The sequence below is a fragment of the Phascolarctos cinereus genome, unplaced genomic scaffold (genome assembly GCF_003287225.1).
Source record: "Phascolarctos cinereus isolate Bilbo 61053 unplaced genomic scaffold, phaCin_HiC Scaffold_3;HRSCAF=262, whole genome shotgun sequence".
Taxonomy (NCBI): Eukaryota; Metazoa; Chordata; class Mammalia; order Diprotodontia; family Phascolarctidae; genus Phascolarctos; species Phascolarctos cinereus.
Window position 1 is genome coordinate 243443086 of NW_027555736.1, and position 10143 is coordinate 243453228.

The 10143-nt window shown below is 42.1% G+C and overlaps 1 protein-coding gene across 4 annotated transcripts in view; it reads right to left on the bottom strand.

The window, feature by feature from the left end:
* WDR89 (WD repeat domain 89) overlaps window positions 1-8375 on the bottom strand; it is a 30156-nt gene extending 21781 nt beyond the window's left edge. For 2 of the 4 annotated variants that reach the window (XM_020986513.2, XM_020986512.2), the window contains exons 1-2: window positions 8059-8375; window positions 4890-5037 (exon numbers count right to left, since the gene is read on the bottom strand). The gene's annotated coding sequence lies outside the window, so the exon portion shown is untranslated. Of the gene's footprint in view, window positions 1-4889; window positions 5038-7268; window positions 7531-8058 lie in introns of those variants that run through there. The other 2 variants (XM_078151523.1, XM_020986516.2) reach the window with 2 other exon arrangements.
* Window positions 8376-10143: the final 1768 nt, after the last annotated feature.

The following is a 10143-nucleotide window of genomic DNA, read 5'->3' on the forward strand; positions in this document are numbered from 1 at the left end:
GGTGGGGGTGGGGAGGTATCAGATGTCTCCAGCAGTTCTGCCTTGCTCATTCTGGTTCTTTTTGTCACAAATCTAATGGCAAAAAGAGCAGCATACAACAAATGTCTCTTTTCAGCTGAACTTCAAAGAGAGCTTACTTTTTTTTAAAAAAAAGAGTTTCCTGTGTGCCCAGAACAGCTGCATCTTCAATGTGAAGTATGCTACCAAGATCTACCAAACTGGCTTGTAATGAACTATGCTGACATCCTTCATTCTCTCTAGATCTTCAGTTCCCAAACCTAACCCCATCCTACCACTCAGCAGTTCTTTGGCTTTGGGCCAGTCACTTAAGATGATGTTCTCAACGTTAGTTTAATAATTTGTAAAACGAGAGGACTGAACTAGATGAGGTTCCTTCCAGCTCTAAAATCTCTGATCTAACTCCTGTTCAATTCTGAAATTATATGTGATTTTCATCAACACTTTTTATAAATACATGCTCATAATTTTTTCAAATGAAACAAAGCAAGAGATAGTTAATATAGAAGATGACAAAAGCAGGACTTAAAAGAATTTAAATAAGACTAGTCATGGGGGTTCAAACCAACAAGACAAAGTTCAACAGTAATAAATGTAAAGTCCTACATCAAAAGGGTCAATTCTATTAGTACAATAAATAAAGAGACCTGGATTGAAGGCAGTTTATTTGAAAAGGTAACTCAAAGTTTAAGTTGGCAATTCAGGATGAACCCAGAATGTGACACTAACAAAGCTAATGCAAACCCAGACTGGAATAATGGTAGTGTGGTATCTCTATCCCAGGACATAATAGGCTCATTGTAGTATCTGCTGATAAGCAAACAGTACAACAACGGTACCGGATTCAGTTTTGATGGTTACACAGAGAAAATGCTCAATTTGGTGTCAGTCACCTTAACTAAGTCACTTAAATATCCTTGGTCCTCAGTTTCCTCATCTGTTTAAAAAAAGGGGGGAAGAGACAGTTTGGAACAAATGACTGCTAAGTTTCTTCTGGGACTAACATCTATCACTTTTTTTTTTAATTTTAGGCAATTGGGGTTAAGTGACTTGCCCAGGGTCACACAGATAGTTAAGTGTCTAGTGTCTTGGTCTGAGGCCGGATTTAAACTCAGGTCCTCCTGACTTCAGGGCCAGTGCTCTATCCACTGCGCCACCTAGCTGCCCCCGTCTATGACTTTATAAGCATACTAGAGAACAGAGAGAGGGAACCAAGCAGACTTATAATAGGTATAGAACAGGTATATAACTAGGGCTGTTTCACCTAGAAGAAAGAATATAGGAGAAGAGAGGGAGTTTGGTATATAAGAGCCATTTTTAATCATCTGAAATGCTAACATATGGAAAGGTGAATGGGCTTTTTTCTATGCTGCTCAAGACAGCAAAACTAGGATACGGAGAAGTGTGAATTCTGGTCAGTGCTGTATTTGTTAACTATTTGTGTGAACTTGGGCAATTTGCAACTTCTCTAAGATTCAGTTTTCTTATTCAGAAAATGGGAAGGTTGTATTAGAGGACCTAATGCAGCTCTTTGACTGAATCTAAGCGTCACAGAACAAATCCCCTTAATAAAAGGATTTGTACGGTAAAACTTGAATTCAGTCAAAAGGCCACACCCAAGGACCTAGAAGGCCCCATGTGGCCTTCAGGCCACAGGTTCCCCACCCCTGACCTAGTTCCTGGCAGCCAGGAAGCAGATAGAACACTGGACCTGAAATCAGGAAAACCTGAGTTCAAACTTGGCTTTGGAGATTTACTAGCAGCATTGTCAGCTTTTTTAGGACTTACAAAGAAACAGAGCAGTTAACTTCCCAAGGCTAGACATATTCAAGACCAGTCAGACCAGTTATCCATCAAAAAACCTCTGGAAGGGGGAGGTTCCAAGTCAGCTAAGCTCCTCACAAGTCCTTGAAAAATAACAAATACACACACAAAAACAAACGGGATTAAAAAGAGCAATTAAACCAGCTAAAGTACCAGAAATAATGGAGATAAAAGAGAAGCCATATAACATATCCCAAAATGTGTTCCATCAACTAAAGAGTATATTCAAGCAAATTAAGAAATAGCACTAAGAAAGTCACATGGTCAAATAAGAGACTAAAGAGAAAACAATCTGGGAGAAAACCAACCAAAATTTTAAAATGCTGAAAAAATTGGGAAGAAATGAGACTGTAATAAAAAGCTTCAACAGAATTAACTGATTCATAAAATAGAATGACAGTTAATGAAGATCAATTACAAGAAACACAGGCACAGAAAAATTACTGAATTAGCAAGATTATTAACAATATACAGAAGTGATGGACCTGGAAGATAGCTCAAACACAACAATCAAAGATTGCTGACATCCCAAAAAATTAGGAAGAAACCAACAAAACATTCCGTACAAGAAAATAAGCCACAGTAGAGGAACCTGAGGTCCAAAGAAATTAAGAATACACAAAGAGTACAGAGGATCCTGAAAACGAAGAATACAAGATTCAGTACTCCTGCATACATTATTAGCCTCCAAGATAACAACATAAATAAAGAAGAATGAGGAAAAGGGAAAATGAGAGAAATGAGAAAAAAACAATGTACAAAAGTGAGAAGCATAAGTTATAAATACACAAGTACCTACCCAGCAAAACTCACTATCCTGTTTCAAGGCAAGAAAGGCACATTTGAAAAGTAACCTTGAAAAAAGCTTGCAGGAAGACATCTATTTCGAGGAAGTTTCCCAACATCAGCCAAAAACATAAGTAGTTAACATAATACAAACCAGCTATTATCAACGTGAGAATCTTCAGAACACTGTACTGATCAAATCACTATCTATTAGAAAAGTTTCAAAGAAACAAGAAAAAGAAGGAAAAAAACTCCAAGTAGCATTAGAAGAGTGGTAACAACCAAAGCTTATCTCCCGTCCCTTGATAAAAGGGAAGTTCAAGGTAAAGGATGGTCCGAACATTTTGGAGACAACTTGGCAGCACACAAAAAGTCACAAGACTGATCTCCCTTTTGATCCACAGATTCATTTACTAAGATTTTACCCTACAAATATCACAGAAGGGGGTATTTTTTTTGGAAGTTGTATGTGGCAGCAGTTTGTAGGTAGAATTACTAAAATGGGGAAGAAATTGGAGCCAGATAGATCACTAAGAAGACTACTGCAGTAACCCATCATGAATTAGGGCAGCTAGGGGGCAGAGCTCAGGAAGACCTGAGCTCACATTCGGCCTCAGCCACTTACTGTGTGACCCTGGGCAAGTCACTTCACCCTGTTTGCTTCAATTTCCTCATCTGTCAAATGAGCTGGAGAAGGAAATGACAAACCACTCCAGGATCTCTGCCAAGAAAACCCCAAAAGGGTTTGAAGAGTGGGACGTGAGTGAAAAATGATTAAACAACAACAATCTTAAAATAAGGTGGTTGCACTGAAAATGAATGAGGTATGTGAGAGAGGTTTTGAATAGAGAGAAGACTTGGTTACTAATTAGCTATGAGGGAACTGAAAGAGGAAAAGTATAAACATGATTCCAAGTTTTGAGCTGGAATTACTGGGAAAATATGTTGCCATTCACAGAAACAGAGGAGTTAGCAGGAGAGCTTGTTTGGGGGAGTTAGGATTCTGACACATTCATGGGACACCAAAGGCAAAATCATCCATTAGGCAACTGGAGAGGCAGTACTAGAACTTAGGAGAAAGGTAAAAGGCACCTCTGTGCACAGCTGAACACCTGGAATCACTGGAGTTCTCTGCAGGACAGATTACGGAGTTGATAGTCGAAGCCATCTTTATAAATAGATATTATCAGGAGATATGTGTTCCAAAAGCTAATTTTCCATAGGAGTTTAAAACATTGATTTTAATCATTTCTGATGGAACATTTTAGAAAACATACTACCACAGATATCAATGATACCACTACATGACACACACCCCAAGAATGTCAAAATGTCCTTATAGTCATGCTGTTTACAGAAACAAAGAACTGGAAAGAAAGAGGGTGACCCACCAATTGGGGAATATTGGAAAAATTATAGCATATATAGAATATTACTAAACCATAGGAAATAGCAAACATGAAGATTTCTGAGAAACTTAGGAAGCCTTATATGAACCAACACACAGCAGAACCAGAAAATTTTGCAGGATGACCACAAAAAGCAAAAACAGTGAAAGACTTCATTGCTCTGATCAGTGCAGTGACCAACTGAGATTTCCAAGGACTAGTGGTGACACATGACATCCTGCTTATCAGAGAGGTGGCAGCATATAGGTGTAGAAAGAGAAGACCACAGGCAATGTGTTCATTTCCTTCACTGTACTTCTTTGTTTCAAGGGACAGTTTTGTTTGAGGAATCACTGTGAGCTCTTTGAGAACAGGCCCTGTTTCTTGCCTTTCTTTGTATCCCTCAAGCTTAAGCATAGTGTCTGGCATAAAGTAGGCACTTAATAAATTGCAAAGCGATTTACTGGGAAGTGACAGCAAAGTAAAAAATATCAATAAAGCACTTTGCCACATAGCCTATCTTAAATTCCTTCCACTTCTTCATACTAAATGAACTTTAGCTTTCCACTGAGATTTGGATATTTCTGATTGCCCCTTCTGACACGGCTCTTTCCATAACTTTCTCTCAGCTTTCTAACCCTTTCACCCAGTTAGAAATTTCAAAATCCATACCAATAATCGCTGGTCTGGGCCAGTGATTTCACTGGTATATGTTGTTCCCAGTGAGGAAACTCCTTCACCTAATGCGCGTTGGACATTTGCCTAGGATCACAAAGCCAGAAGGTGTCAGAAGCAGGACTTTAAGATTCCCCTGTCCTATCTACTATAAGCTGCCTTCTCAACTCAATTAAATAAAAGGTGTTAAATACTCACTATGTGTTTTTCTTTGGTGGCAGAGACTGGTGAAGAGGGTGGAGTAGGAAGATGTAGTGCAGTCTATCTCTCTCCAGCCAAGATAGAGGTTCCCAAAGTGGGGGCACTGGAATGATCCAAGGAGAGCAGTAGTAGCCTCTGTGGTGCGCTGTGATAACAGTACGACAGGGAAGAAGGTAAACGAGAATCACAGTGTTTTAGACCATCGATACTTTGACTATTAGTGCTCTAAAAGTGCAACCTTTGCTCACTGACCGACAAGGGGACACTGCTAGACAAGCTATATCACATCAGCAAGTTTCAGTTAAATAGAAGGTCTTTTCCAGGCTCAGCTCAAGTGCCTGGAAGAAAGGATCTTGGGATTACTGCAGACCGATTTTAGAGAACAGCCTGAGACTCCTATATCCTTCTTTGACTTTGTGACTGATCTGGATTCTTTTGCCGGAACTGTGGAAAATATTTTCCATGTTTCCTTCATTGTAAGGGATGGTTTTGCAAGAATAAGGCTTGACCAAGATAAACCGCCAATAATAGAGTCCGTTACCCAGGGTAATGAGGAAAGCAAACACCAAAGTACCCAAATCAGGCACCAAGACATCCTATCACTGAGTTATCAAGAGTGGAAGGACATCGTGAGAACTTTTGACATTTCACGGCCTATGATCCCTCCTATGTGCTGTAGCAAGTAAAATCCAAACCTTCAAAGGTGTCCCAAATGAAAACTGGCACCTCAGGTGGAAAGAAGCATGTATCATTTACTGGATTATGAAATGTGTTTTTCAGAGAATCAGATGTTTAGTTTTTTTGCTTATATTTTGTATTATTGTTTATGAAGCTGCCTTGCTTTCCTATGATTAAAGAGATTCACTGCCATATCTGTTTAAAAAAAAAACACCTGAAATCATTTACACTAGATGTGTGTTCTTGGGCAAGTCACTTAACCTCTACTGCCTCACCAACAACAAAAAAAAAATAACAAACTGAAATTATTTACACTAGTTGTGTAACCCTGGGCATATCACTTACCCCCACTGCCTCACCAAAAAAAAAAAGTGATAATCTTTTGTAGGTATAGAAACACTTCTTTCTCTTAGATGAATTCATTCAAAATAGAGGCAAACTCAGTGTAGTAGATAGGGTGCTAGAAGTGGAGTCAGGAAAACCTAGTTCAACCATGCCTCTAACAATACAGGCAAGTTACCTTACTAGAGGTTTATTATTTCACATATAAAATCTGGATAACATCTGTAGTGTCTAGTTCACACAGGCTCAAATCAGATAATATAAAGAACTCCCCAAACATTTAAGCACTCTTTTGTTCCTCCATCATTTCGGTCAAGTCCAGCTTTTCATGACAGTGGTTCAGCATTTTCTTCTCCAGCTCATTTTACACATGAGAATACTGAGGCAAAGAGTTAAGTGACTTGCCCAGGGTCACACAGCTAGTAAGTGTCAGAGGCCAGATTTGAACTCAAGAAGATGGGTCTTCCTGACTCCAGGTTTGGCGCTCCATCCGCTGAACAACCTAGCTGCCACTACATAAGCACTATATCAGCATCAATTACTATTTGTGAGGTGAAGAAAAACGAAAACACTTCACTTTTCTTTTCTAGTCTATCAATAAAAAAACCCCAAAAACAATATTTTCTTCAAGACGAACACTCAACTCTCACTCTTCCTCCTCTCACACACCTAATCCATTTCTAAGTCTTGTCAATCAGAACTCCACAATATCTGACCCCTTCTGTCGACTCACTCCAGGACCTTCTAGACAACAGTCGTAATGACAGGTGGAAGAGCCTCAAATCTCTTTCCACTCCAATCCGTCCTTCACAAAGCGGCCAAAACAATTTTCTCCAAAGGCACAGCTATTTCAATCCCCTACTCAATAAACTCCCATGCCTCCCTATTACCTCTAGGATTAAATACAAACTCTGGCTTGTCATTTACCCTTCATAATTTGGCTCAACCTACCTTTCTAGCTATTTTTTTTATACCTTATCCTTCTTTCCCACTCTGGTCCAGCCAAACCGTCCCTCCCATCTGCATCTTTGCACACACTCTACCCATACATAGAATATACTCCTTCTGCCTTAATCAAGTTCCTTATTTCCTTCAAGATTCTGCTCAAAAACTACTCTTTTTCTACAAGAGCCAGCCAGCCCTTAAAAAGCGGAGGCACGAGCACGTGTGCACACGCAGGCACCCGCCTCAACAAGCATAGCACTTGGAGGCTGATTTAGTGTGGGGACGGACAGACCCTTAAGAGTGCCGAAGTCAAGATTTAAGTTCGCAGCCTGGAGTCATTAAGAATACATTGTGTCCAACACGCTCAGATTTAAAAATATTCATTTTGGCACCTGAAAGTATCTGCGATACCTCGTCCACTGAACACACGGGAGGAATGCCGTCACCACGTCCAGGCCGGCATTCGGTTCTGATCCCCAGTCTGGGTTGGGACAGCCCCAGCCTCTCAACCTTCCGTGTGTCTCGGACCCCTCGGCAGTCTGGCCTTTTAAACCAAGGCTAGCACAGCGCCTCGCACACAGCAGGGGTTTCATTCGCCTCTTTGTGTCCCAGGTCCCTCCGGCAATCTGGTGGAGCCTGTGGGCCCCTCCCCGAAATAATCTTTTTAGATGCATTAAAATAAGAAAGGGAACCAATTACGTTGGTTATCTAAATATTAAAAAAAATAAGAAATTCACAAACCGCAGCTTAAGAAGCCATGGCTAGAAAGCAGCTAGGAGGAGCACTGGACAAAGTACTGGGCTGCGAGTCTGGAAAACCAGAGTTCAAATCCCGCCTTGGACACCCTCGCCGGGTGGCCCTGAGCAAGCTACTAAGCCTCCATCGGCCACAGTTTCTTCATCTGTAAAATGGAGCTGATAACGGCACCAATCTCGCAGCGCTAGGACAAAATGCGATTCGTACGGTGCTTTGCAAACCTCAAAGCGCTATATAAATGCTAACTATGATCACTGCGGTAAACCATTACAGGCAGATGGGAAGCTTCCCCGAATTAAAAACAAAAACCCATTTAAAGACATTAAAGCTCCACGTTAATCCCCGCCCCGCCCCCATGAACGGTCTCCTTGTAGGTCCCAGGAGGCCCGCTGGGTGTCACCGAGTCCCTCTGAGAGCAGCAAGCACAAGTAATGCACTAACTCACCCGCATTCGCTCCAGGGTCAAGGTGCAAGAAGGTCGTGGTCTGACCTCAAGGCATTCGATGCACTTCCTTTCTGTGACCTCAGCTTCCTCACGGAAGTGGAGTTTCCTCCCCGCAGGGCGCCGGGGGCTTGCCCCTTTGCCCAAGCGCGCACGCTGCCGCTTTATTTCCCTGGGTCCCAGGGATCAATGGCCGCTCCCAGAAGCCTCTGCGCGTCCGCAGTCCAGCCCTCCCGCTCGCCCTCGCAGCCTGTTCAGATCACTTCGGAGGAAACCTAGGCGCCCAACTAACAATCACGTGGACAGCAGCGGCCCGCGGAGTTTCGAAGGAAGCCAAAGCCCCGCCCTCTTCCTTAATTACCTCTGTCATTGCTAAGGTTGCGCTTCTCCCATTGGGTAGACCAAGAGAGGAAGCCCGAAAGGGATTGGCCAAGGAGAGATAGGGGGCGGAGCAAGAGAGAGTCGGCTGAAGGCGGAAGAAGCTGGTGGCCGGTCTAAAGATGGCTAGGGCTAGGGTGAACCAGGCGGCTGCGTAGCTAAGATCTTCCCACCTCCTCACGTCCATTACGTCAACTGAAACATCCACAACTGGATTGCTTTAAGAAGGCGTCGAGGCTGTGCGTGCAAGGAGCCGCAATGTTGTGGACGCCCCCTGGTGGCTGCTGGCTGTCCTCGCTGGAAAGCTTCTCTTGCGCTCTCACCCACGCTCCTGGGAGCTTTGTGCGCAGAGAAAGGCGATTCCAGCCATGTACATAGGCTTCTTTTTTTGCCTTTATTTTTTTTAGTTAAAACATTTTTCATAGCATCTTAAAAAGTTATGAACTTAACAAACAGGAAGGTTTCCTTATACAAAAGGGGAAAGAGAATGTATGAGCCGTGAATATATTACAAGCTTTTTATTTTGACGTATATTTTAAATTTGACACACCTATCGACAATGCAGGACAGCTAGTCGGTGCAGCAGATAGAGTGCTGGTCCTGAAGTCAGAAAGACTCATCTTTCTGAGTTCAAATGTGGCCTCAGACACTTACTAGCTACGTTGTGATTGTGTTTGTCCTTCTTTCTGGAAGAGCACCATGACATCAGGAAGATGATGTCCTGCCTTGGAATCGAATTGGATTTAAGTGAGGGAGGGCTGTGCAGAGGCACTAGACTCACTTTCTCCTCTGGAGCCAACTGGGTCTAGGGGCCAGATATAGATCAGAAGGACCAAGGATGGCCCAGGATGCAGTAGGAGACCTAGGCCTTTTTAAGCTAAGGTCTTTCAGAATTCTCACTTTGAGTGAGAATCATCCGTTCTGTGATTAGGTGTGTTTAAGAAGTGACTGAAGAGATGCCCCCTTTAATTAAAAAAAAAAAATCAAACTGGGAGGGGAAGATCCTCAGCGTTGCTGGCTGAAAGAGCTAGCCATGTGACCCTGGGCAGATCACTTAAACCTGTTTGTCTCAGTTTCCTCATCTGTAAAATGAGCTGGAGAAGGAAATGGCTGAGCACTCCAGTATCTTTGCCAAGAAAACCCCATGAAGAGTCCGACACATGCGTGAACAGCAAACTGAAGTCAACACTTCCTGGATTGTGCTTTGTGTGTCTCTGTCAACAAACATTTTAAAGTGCCTACTATGCTAAGAGCTGTGACCACAAAAAATAGCCAAAAAAAAAAACCCTTGCTCTCAAAAAACTCAGTGTGCCTGCTCATTTCTTATAGCACAATAGTATTCCATTACATTCATATACCACAACTTGTTCAGCCATTCCCCAATTGATGGGCATCCCCTCAATTTCCAATTCTTTGCCACCAAAAAAGAGCTGATATAAATAGTTTTATACATATGGGTCTTTTTCCCATTTTTTATGATCTCTAGGAGTGGTATTGCTGGGTCAAAAGGTATGCACAATTTTATAGCCTTTTGGGCATAGTTCCAAATTGCTCTCCAAATGGCTGGATCATTTCACAACTCCACCAATAATGTATTACTGTTCCAATTTTCCTACATCCTCTCCAACATTTATCATTTTCCTGTTTTGTCATGTTAGCCAATCTGATATGTGTGATGTAGTACCTCAGAGTCGTTTAGATTTGCATTTC